Source organism: Aythya fuligula, chromosome 3, assembly GCF_009819795.1.
Source record: "Aythya fuligula isolate bAytFul2 chromosome 3, bAytFul2.pri, whole genome shotgun sequence".
Lineage (NCBI taxonomy): Eukaryota > Metazoa > Chordata > Aves > Anseriformes > Anatidae > Aythya > Aythya fuligula.
Genome location: NC_045561.1, coordinates 38,910,411 through 38,921,374, shown reverse-complemented (window position 1 = coordinate 38,921,374; position 10,964 = coordinate 38,910,411). Strand labels below are relative to the sequence as shown.

The 10,964-nt window shown below is 39.2% G+C and overlaps 1 non-coding gene across 1 annotated transcript; it reads left to right on the top strand.

Moving 5' to 3' along the window:
* The first annotated feature begins 1,290 nt into the window (after nucleotides 1-1,290).
* Nucleotides 1,291-1,372, top strand: TRNAS-GCU. The gene has a single exon. It is a non-coding gene; the product is annotated as a tRNA-Ser (tRNA).
* Nucleotides 1,373-10,964: the final 9,592 nt, after the last annotated feature.

The following is a 10,964-nucleotide window of genomic DNA, read 5'->3' as shown; positions in this document are numbered from 1 at the left end:
AGGAACCCAGGCTTGTTCCTAGGTGCATTATAGAATCCCGTACATCTTTCCTGGACAAATCCTATTATGTGCATTAAAACGCACAAGTCTTTTGGTGGACCTAGCCCTCAGAGTTTCACAAAATCAACATAAATCAGAAGAAGTAAGTACCTTATCACTCTGGCAATCCTATCAGACACCTATTTGTGTCATTGAACAGCTGGCTTCAAGTGCCCCAATTGGCCATTACAGCTTCAAGGATCCAACAACAGGATGCGTGAACACACACAGAGAGAGGGATCACAACAGTATAACTCTGGGTGTCTTTTTTATTAACAGGATGACAACTTGGTTCAGACACTGTTTGCTCAAGCTTCCAGACACATTTCATCCTCATCAAGCATGCTCATATAACTAATGAGAGCTTTACCAGAGCATCTCCCATGTAGACAGTAATCTCATTTCCCAAGACATTCTCACACTACAAACCTGGCATGCATGTTTCTAGGTACCATGTAATCATTTATATTTTGTCAGTAGTTATATAGTATGAAATGTGCCGTGGCCATTCAAATGCTTTTGACTATTTTGCTAGCTCAGTTCCAACCATAAAAAGTAACTCAGACAATTCAAATTATATATATATATAAAAAAAAAAAAGCTTCATCTGGGCATCTGCTACTTGTAGTGATAATTAAATAAGTTGTTTTAAAGTAGGAATGTTGTGGCCACTGAGTAGATAACTCCCAAAAGGCTCAGGTCTGACCTCATTTGCCAGGTAGCTTTTAACCACTACACCATTTCCTCTGAGCTGTGAACCCTTCAACCCATGCATGTGCATCTGGATCAGCATATTGAAGCAATGCTCATTTCTGCATCACACTGTCCCCTATCATCAAGCTGTGGATTACCACGTTCTTCTTTTTACCATAGGACTGTCGCTTTTAGTACGTGGGAAATGTGGTTCCTTTTTTAAATAAAGGAAGTCTGAGTAATTCTGTAAAGCCACGAAGGCTAAACTCTACATACACGTTTATTCCAACAACTTACATCATTTCAGCTTTTGCAGCTCTGACATCCAAAATAACTTCATTAAAATCAAAGTTTGTAAGCAATCAAGCCACTAATTTGCTACCAAACATTACTACTGTATTGTAATGTTCGTATTCTATACAAACCCTTTGGCAGCACGGCTTCCAAGCTGAAGAACCGCTAGATTTAATCTGACTTAGAGAAAAGTTCTACTACACCCCTTAGGAAACCAACAGATTTACGGGAGATCCATAATCAATTAGCAAGAGGAGATAATGGGACGAGGTGGCCGAGTGGTTAAGGCGATGGACTGCTAATCCATTGTGCTCTGCACGCATGGGTTCGAATCCCATCCTCGTCGATGTGCAAACATTTAACTATTGGGGAGTGTCCAGAGAAGGGCTACAAAGATGGTGAAGGGCCTAGAGGGGAAGATGTACCAGGAGCAACAGAGGTCACTAGGCCTGTTCAGCCTGGAAAAGAGGAGGTTGAGGGAAGACCTCCTCACAGTCTACACCATCCTCATAAGGGAGAGTGGAGGGGCAGGCGCTGATCTATTCTCTTTAGTGACCAGCAATAGGACCCGAGGGAATCGTATCAAGCTGAAACAAGGGACGTTCAGGCTAGACATCAGGAAGAGGTTGTTCACTGAGAGGGTGCTCGCACACTGGAACAGGCTCCCCAGAGACATAGTCACTGCACCCAAGCCTGTTGGAGTTTAAGAAACATTTGGACTGTGCACTTAGTCACATGGTCTGAATTTTTGGGTAGACATGTGTGGTGCCATGAGTTGGACTCAATGATCCTTATGGGCCCCTTCCAACTTGGGATATTCTGTGCTTCTATAATCAGCTCATCACTGGTCCATATACAGATGTATAGATGTTGAATGAGCCACAGGTCCTGGAACAACCTGGCAATACTAACCTCAGCAGAAGATATGGGTGCTAGTATGCAATGCTGTTCTTCACTTACTGACCAGGACACCTTGCAGGGAGGATTATAGTGCTCTGGAGCTGGGACAGACAATCCTCAAGTCTTACTTGTTTAATCAGAATCATAGAATAACCTAAGTTGGAAGAAACTTTCAAGATCATCAACCTGACCTACATAGACCCCTCACTAAACGATGTCCCTTAGTGCCACATGCCCATGTCTCCTAAATAACTCCAGGAATGAGGAGTCCACCACTTCCGTGGTCTGCCCATTCCCATGCTTGACAACCCTCTCCATGAAGAAATTATTTCTAACATCCACTATAAACCTCCCCTGATGCAACTTGAGGCCATTAATCTTATATCCTGTGGTTGGTATCTGAAGAGCACTCACTCCTACTTCTATACCACATTTCAGGGCAGTCAGGACTCTGAAGCCAGAATCCTTTATTGAAGAAAATATGGGAGACTATTAAAATGCTTTTTGAGGTTCAAGGACTATGGACCTTGCCACTTCAAGACCAAAGCAGTTAAATATAGTGATATTTCAGGCATCAGCTGCTTTTCTGATACGGCTTTAAGAATGATGGAAGGTATGTTTTTTAGGTAGATGAGGAATCAGACCAACTAAATTGTCCAAATACTTCCTAATACATCTCTGGAGGATCAAGTTCTGATTTGAATGAAGTGTCACAGAAACTAGAAAACTTGTTAATGTGAATATATAAAGTCAGAAATTTAAGTGAAAGCAATCATTAACAACAGTACTTTGAATTACAAAGCTCTTTAGAGCTGGGATTTTAACAGGACTTAGTCTAAACCTAACTCCAAACCATTTAAGTCTATGGTAAAACTACCGATAATTGCAGAGGCAGGCTGAGACCTCACAGAATTTTATTTTTTTATTTATTTTTAAGAATCTTTATGCTTTCACCTCACTGCTTTAAAGCATTTTGCAAACATATACACCTTAGAGGTTTTATATAGCTGGCGAGTAAACTAAAGCATATGGGGAAGAAATAATTTGTTCCACACCACAGAAGAAATATGTCAGAGTTAGAATTTGTACTCACAGAACTGTTGCTATTCTGTTCTTCTCTGTGGCATGGGAAAGTCTTCTCATTGAGCTTTCAAGTCCACAAGGCAGAAATGACACTATCAGTTAGTTAAAGCTGTTCGAGTCCTTACTGAAGAAAAGCGGTCATGATAATACTTGTAGCTCTACAGATTTCATTTCCTTAATACAAAGCAGAAGGTAATGCTTTAAAGGATCCATTCAGGCTTAGTCAGTTTTAGCTCTCAACACACCTTAAGTATAGACCATAGGAAATATAAAAACAAACAAACAAAAAAAAAAAAAAAAACATGTTTCATCAGATCCTTTTCAACTGTCATGGTTAAATATTTAAGGCAAAAATTAATGGATGCAATAGAAGTATACCAAAAATGTTACGTTTGCTTTGTATTTTATGCTGTAGAAATCAAAAAGGCAAATAGATTCTTCTTCCTTAAATGCTTACATTCGCTCTGAAAAAAAAACAAACAAACAAACAAAAAAAAAAAAAACAACAGTGTATTTAAAACTACACAGCTGATTTTCAGCATGTGACCTCTGATAAATGTCAGTTCTGACCTCTGATAAATGTCAGTTCTTTGGACAAATGAAGAATCTGCATCAAAAACAATAGTTTTTTTTTTAAAAAAGAACAGAAACAGAAAATAGACAGTGACAAAATGGTGCTGAGGCAGATTTCAGGAAATATATTTTCTCTTCCAGTGTTACATTCCAAGATATTTTTAAAGCACAGATATTGAAAACAGATTCCCATACAATTCTTAATCAGTTACAGTAGCCACTGGAGTTAGTGGTTCCTAACATGTGGCAAATATACAATATTTCTAATTCAAGCCATGCCATGGTGGTATTTTACCAACATTCCTTATGCTATTGTTACAATTCCACTAGTTTCACAGCATTTGATTTTGTTCTGAGAACATAGCATCTCCCTTTCTGATATTAACAGCAAACTGTACAATCATAATAGCCATGGTTCTTTCCATACCAATATCTCAAAATAGTTTGATCCTTACCTCACAGTTTTGTAGATTGAGGAACTACAACTCGGAAATATGAGGAGACTCTGCATTCAGCCAGCAGTAAGCTCATTGTAGGGCCTAGATTGGAAAATCAGCAAAAAGCAAAACACCTCAAACTTTGTAGAGCCTATCTGGTTTCATAAGCAAAACTCGTCCCCCACAGTGAGCAGGGAGAGGGATGCTCCACTGGAAATGCATGCCATGGTCCTTCCACTGTCACTTGATACTGTGGCCCTGGAGAGGAAGGGGCACGGCAAAGCACAACCTGGTGTGGGTGCTCCTGCACACAAGCCATGACAAGCCATGTGGCACGTGCAAGTGATTTGCATCAGATTTAGACATTAGGAATCCACATGCTCTAGGATGGGGCGCTAAGCCTCTTACTAACACACTACAAAAAGTATTACATGTCTGTGAGACAATCACAATTATTTAGGGAAACCTACAGTTTATACAAAACATATTGAAATATATCACAAAATCTACCTGACTTTATAAGAAACTTGTATCCAACATTTAATATTTTAGAAGCCATTAAATACTTCATTTACCAATGGATTAACTAGAAAATTCTGAGATAAAAGCTGTACGAAGTGACTTGTACTATTAATTGAGTGGCGAGAGAGAGGTCTTGGGAAGCTTGTGACAAAGCTATATCAAAGTGCGTAGGGAAACCATCCCAGCTTAGCTATTATTATGCACCAAGTGAGAGTTTCATATAAAAGTTCAAAACAAGTTGCTGTCATCAGTCAGAAGCAGCTGAAAAATCCTAAAGAGGTGCTGATCACAACCCTAGATGGGCTTTTTGTTCTGCATCAGTAGCGCTAAGAGTACAAAGTAGCAAATCACACTTTTTCCTAAGCAAAATGATTAAACTGGACAGAAAAAATGGTGATGGGTGAAAAACATTAAATCTGAAAAAGCTGATAATTATATTTCAAAGTTGATCCACTATTTTTACATCCACACAAAGAGAATTCACAATGATTTTTTTAAATTAATTTCAAGTTGATCTGAATCTGTATTTTTCAACACTTCCCTCTGATGTTAGAAGTAAGAAAGCTCAAGCCACCACCTCACCAACAGCAGGGAAAGGCTCGTTCCAGGACTCACAAGGATGGTTATCTCTCTCCTGTGTAAAATACAACGCAACAGTGGCTAGCAAGCTACTGCTGACTTATCTAAAATAAATGCTGCAGGCAAGTTAAACATTTTGAAATAACTTTCCTACTTTACAACAGTTATTCATGCACTTCAAATGCAGATTTTAGTTATCTTAATCTAAAATCGAAGTTTCTGAAGAGCAAGACATGTACCTGGATTAAAATTTGTCATTCTTTTTTAATTGAAAATATATTTTAAAAATGAAATGCTAGATTAAAAAATAGACATTTGAATAAGATGACCTGATATTTGCAAAACTTCACCACCATAGTCACCAAACACATGATTACAAGAATTTGGCCTCTCTTTCATGTATCATCCATGAAACTTACAGAAATGAAAACAACCCCTAAACTAACAGTGCCCACTGCCTTTCCAAGCTCAGTGCATTTGTTTTCTTGCAAGGACATCAGCAGTATATTTAGCACCAGGGTGGAAATAGGGGAGGTTCGACTAAAAGACTCATATTACATATTGCAGTTCTCATATTCCCACTCTTGTGCTGCTCCTGGATTTACAACCTGCTCATTTCATGGTTTCTTTTGAAGCATTTTGACAGACAACCACTTCTCTGCCTAAAACTCAATAATAGCTCTAATGTGATATACTAGATGTACAGGCATCATGGTTCTTCATAAGAAAGGAAAGGAAGCCTTACCCAGAAAGTAATACTATTTTACTAAAACAAGGTGATTGGGGTTTTGTTGGTTTGTTTTTGTCTTTCACTTTTTTTTTTTTTTTCTTCTTAAGTCACATCATGCAGCAAATGAGGAGGGAATTAACTGCATGCACACTAAGTGCCATCATTGCTGCTGCATATATTCAACCTAATTGTAAGAGTGAATTGCTCTGTATGAGAGCAGGTGAGGCCTTAGACACATACCGAGTTAAATGCAGAGACGCTGTTGAGATACTAAAAGCTGAGATATTGCTGATGACCACAGAGAGTAAATTACAATTAAGTACACATGCTTCTGGGAAGTTTGCCAAGAAGAATAAATAAATAAATAAATAAATAAATAAATAAATAAATAAACAAACAGGGAGAGGCAGTCATCATTGCTGCCTTGCCTATGCTAGGTAAAAATTGAGATCTAGCTGCCACAATTGTGCTCAGAGCACAAAGCAAATCAGTGCTGATGAGACAAATAAGGAAACCATCTCTGAGAAGGAGTTCAAAGAGCAAAACCAGAAATGCTTCAGCATTGTTGGTTTTATCAGCTGAGCACTGAGACAACTGCACCACTGCCAGCTGTTGGTATAGCATGGTGGTTTGGTTTTGGTGTGAGTGGTGGCGGTGGGTATGTTCCCCCCCAGCCAAGGACTGAAAAGCAAGGGGGAAAAAAAGGTTCAAGTGTCGAGTTAGAGCAGGAGAAAGTGTGGATATTGTAGAAGCAAGAGAGGTTTGAACATGGCTTTTGCCTTTCATAAGGAGGCACCAAGAAGAACTGGGAGCAGTGAGGTACAATGGGAAGAGTAGAACACAATCCAGAGTATTTATATAGAGCTGAATTTCTTCAGCAGGCAAAGCAGAGGGAAAGGTAGTAGCACTGGCCACAGTATATCCCATAGGGAGAAAAAGATGAACAGGATTCCAACCTCTAACATCCTGTACTGGATTCAAAATTAAGATTTAGTTTACTAGGTGACACAAATTGAGAAGGATGAATGGTAAAAGCTAATGGGAGCAGACACAAGAACAGGTGAACACCGACATTATTTCAGTATTTTTGATTCCTTTCAGAGAAACTGTCTGATCCAACAAGAAACAGACTATTATGACTTTTTAGTGAGGTCAAAATATCTTCAGAAGTTCTCCACCAGTCTTTGCTGGTAATACCTGGTCCTCATACTTCCATACTCAATACTCAGAGCAGATGCAGCTGTTGCCTGCAATCTCAGCATGGTCAGCAGTGTTGGTGCATTTCTGCCATTGTAATTGTAGCAGCACCTAAACAGAGGGGTGCTCTTCAGCAGGAACTTTTCTTGTAACCTGGCAAGCAACTCATCTCGCCAAATGCTTTCTTACTTGGTTAGTTTTGTTCTGGATCTAACATTAGCTCCAGTTCTCATCTCTACTATCCTGGTTGTTACAAGATCTCTCTTTTTCAATTCTTATTATTTAAATGTGCAAAGTTGTAGTTTATAAAGACTAAGATCAACTCCTCTCCACGTTAGTTAGGTATAGGTTTATGTCTAGCATTGGATCAAAAAGCCTTTACATTCTCTCTGTGAGAATAGTCTCTTCTGGTGTGAGAAGAAAATACTGGGAGTTTCATCTTGCGTGATTTCCTGAGATCCTCAGTAAGCAAAGAGCCTTCATACCCTTGTCTCACCATCTCAGCCTCTTACAGGGTTGGGCATCAAGGCTGTACCCAACCATTGCTAATCCTAAAAAATTTCACAAGGGAACAAAACAATGTAGATGCAAAAGCCCAATTGCAGGCATCATATTTCTATACATGGTAGTAGTTCTTTCCTATGTCACTTTGGGGCTAATGAGTTGGACCTATGAGTCTCCTTTTGGGAGATTTCCTTTCTTGTTCCAGCCTCTGCCAAAGCATTGGTGGCAGCACTTCACAGGGGCCTGCAGTCCAAAGAAAGAAACATCACAGGCTACAGAATGTAATGAAACGTTTGGCTACAGGAGCCAAATTCATTCATTAGTCCAAGGTCTCCTTTTACCTCAAATAATGTTTGATGATGAAGAGAAGTTTGAGACCAGAATTTACTTATGAACATAAACCAGTATTTCCATGTGGTTTCTACACTCTTGTAATCCAGGAACAACATTCAAGGGTTTAACAGCATGAAAGACAACATCACCAGCCTTTCACTCTCGATGATCTGCATTAACACGGAGTCTCAAATCACCTGCAAAAACAATATCATGGTGAAAAAGTAACCAGTCCTGATCGTAATGCACATTTGCCTGTGCGGTATTATCAGACACTTTTGAAGTTTGAACAACTTTCTCACACATAAAGAAAGCATTAAAACCATTCTGAAGCACTCAAAGTACATGGGGGAACACATACTTCACTGCTTGCTGGCAACAATCTTTTCCATAGGTCTTTTGCCAGTCCGATCAGGCACAAAGCTGCAGGACTAAAGCAGAAACTGATAGAAATATGCATGGACGTGTGTGTGCGTGTACTCATACATTTTTAAGTAAGTGCTAAGGAAAGAAGGGATACATGGAAGACTCTTTTTAAAAGCTTTGATGCAGGGCAAGTTTAAGGAAGTCAGGGACAACTGCTCTGGATAAACTGATCTGAGATTGAGGAAAAAAAAGGAAGTTATGCCCTTTGATGAAGGAGTTTAGAATAGGTACAGCTGCGTTGTGCAGGAAAAGGAACTTGATAATAAAAACTCTGATGTGGCATTTACCCCAAAACATCACTGAGTAAAAATACACACACACCCACAGAGCTTTAGCTATTCTGGTGCAGCTTAAATCACTTTAGAGCATCACAAAAAGATCTGGGACTTGCCTGAAATTAGTCTTCTGGAAATTATTTAGGGTTGCTCTGACCAGCTATTGGACATTTGTGTCTTTTTGGTAGTTGTGTATACTGGGAGTGGGATGTAGCATCTGCAGACAACAAAGTTAAGCATCATTTAAGGAAAATTGCTGCCCTGAGCCAGAATCCATATCACACACAGTCTTTGTCAGGTTCATCTCTTTTGCTTATTAAGGCTGTTTGCATGGGTTGCTACTGTCCTACAGTCACACATACTGAAGTCCTCTTGTTCTTATTCATTTGGGATACTTTCTTCCAGTCCAGTACAGCTGTCAGTCAGGGCGCTAACTCTTTGAGAGCAACAAATGAGCCAGATGCATAGTTCAATGGCCAGACACTTCAAGTCATAACAAGCAAGTGAAGCGAGATAATTTTGCTTGCAAAAGAATTAGCTTTTATTAGCCACTAATACCACTTTTTGCCCTGTGTAGCCCTTTAACCAGCTGTATCTCCATTGACATCACATTTTGGGGAGATTACTAGAGGCATGTCTCAATGTGGAAAGCTTAGAGAGCTTTCTAGAGCAGCCACCTCTTACTAGGACAGCAGAGGAATGGAGAAACTTAAATTACCACACTGCAGACATTCACATGGCATAAATCTTGTAACTCAGACCACAAATTGTGCAAGGCATTTTTGCTCATGTATAATTTTTATCATATGTTAAATAGGTGCATGTATAGATATGCAGTATATGGCATGCATATTAATAACCTAATGAATTGAGGCCAGAGAACACATCCAGAATTGCATAAATACATATGTATGTGCCATATATATAGTTGTGTGTGTGTGTGATCATGTTTAGTCCTGGTTCTGGAAACAGTGACAGAATATCATTAAATTGTATTTTTCTATCTTCTCCCTTTCTCTAAAACTGATGAGGGTGAATAGCTTAGCTGCATTCATAGACTCTATGTTCAGATATATTTTATATAAAACACTATGATTTATAAACCCCAGTTAAACCCCCCAGTGTAGTTACAATTTTTCCTCTGAGTGTCAGACTGCACTGATACCTTACAACTTTGTGATACTGCTATAGATCAGAGATCAAAATTAAACTGCTGATCTCAAGGATTAGACCCCCTCAAAAAATATCAAATCTATTTTAATCAGCTATGGTATGTCCTACATGGAAAACAGTAGAAGCTCCTAAGATCCCAACCAGTTAAGTACAGGCAAACTAACTTGATTTCATTGCAAAGGGTTCAAAGTCCAAGTCAGGAGCAAAGTTATTTTTTATTCTGAAGAATGTCTAAAGAAACAAAGCACAAGGAAACTGCATAGGTCGCACATGCTGAGAGGGTGAAGAGAAAAGAATCTCAGAAAAAAAATAATAGTCATTAAACTTGAACTTTTCATTAATCACTTGAACTTTTCATTAATCACGGCAAAGCTTTGCAGAAGAGGGAGAAAGGCAAGTATCACAGGATCTCTGTTAAGGTATTTAGGTGGGGAACCCAAACTAGTTACATTTTTTAGTAACTTATCACAAAAAAAAAAAAAAAATGGCTCATGAAGGCAACCGATGCCTGAAAGGGGGTAAAGGAAGCCAGTAAAGGAAAGGCAGAGAGAGAAACTTGCTTCCAAAGTTGCCTACCTCACGAATGATGGTGTGGGCCCCTGCACACTGGGAATGTGCCTCAGCCCCTGGAAGAAATAGCCTTGCTGTTTTAGGAAGCACGGCATCACCATGCCTCTCCCATAGCAGCAAGCATTCTCCCAACAGCTGGGCTACAATTTTCAACCCCATCAGCCTTCTTGTCCCTAGAGATTATCTAATAAGGAGTAGGTCCTGAAGCAATGCATTTCCCCTGCAACAGAACATTAATGAGATACAATGGCAAATAATGTGTTCTAATATAGCTAGGATGCTTGATGCTCTTCAAGCCAGAGACCAAAAAGAACAAAGGAGTTTATGTGATTTCCTTTAACATAAATGACATTTTTTATGGATCAGATGCATGACTAGCAGTATTTCTAATATCAATTTTCAATCACTTAGAAAACTAGAAATAAGTCTTCCTTGGGACTGAACTGAAACTTCTGATGGGCATATTTGAGTATGTAGCAGCTGAAACATGGAATCAAACCCTGATTTTGCTGTTACAGCTGGGATGGACAAAATAAAGGGAGCTCCTTCTTTCCAAAAGGATACCTGAGCAGAGGGAGCCAACCTAACCACACTGTGGGCTGTGCTAATAGAAAAAAAAAAATCATGCATAACCAT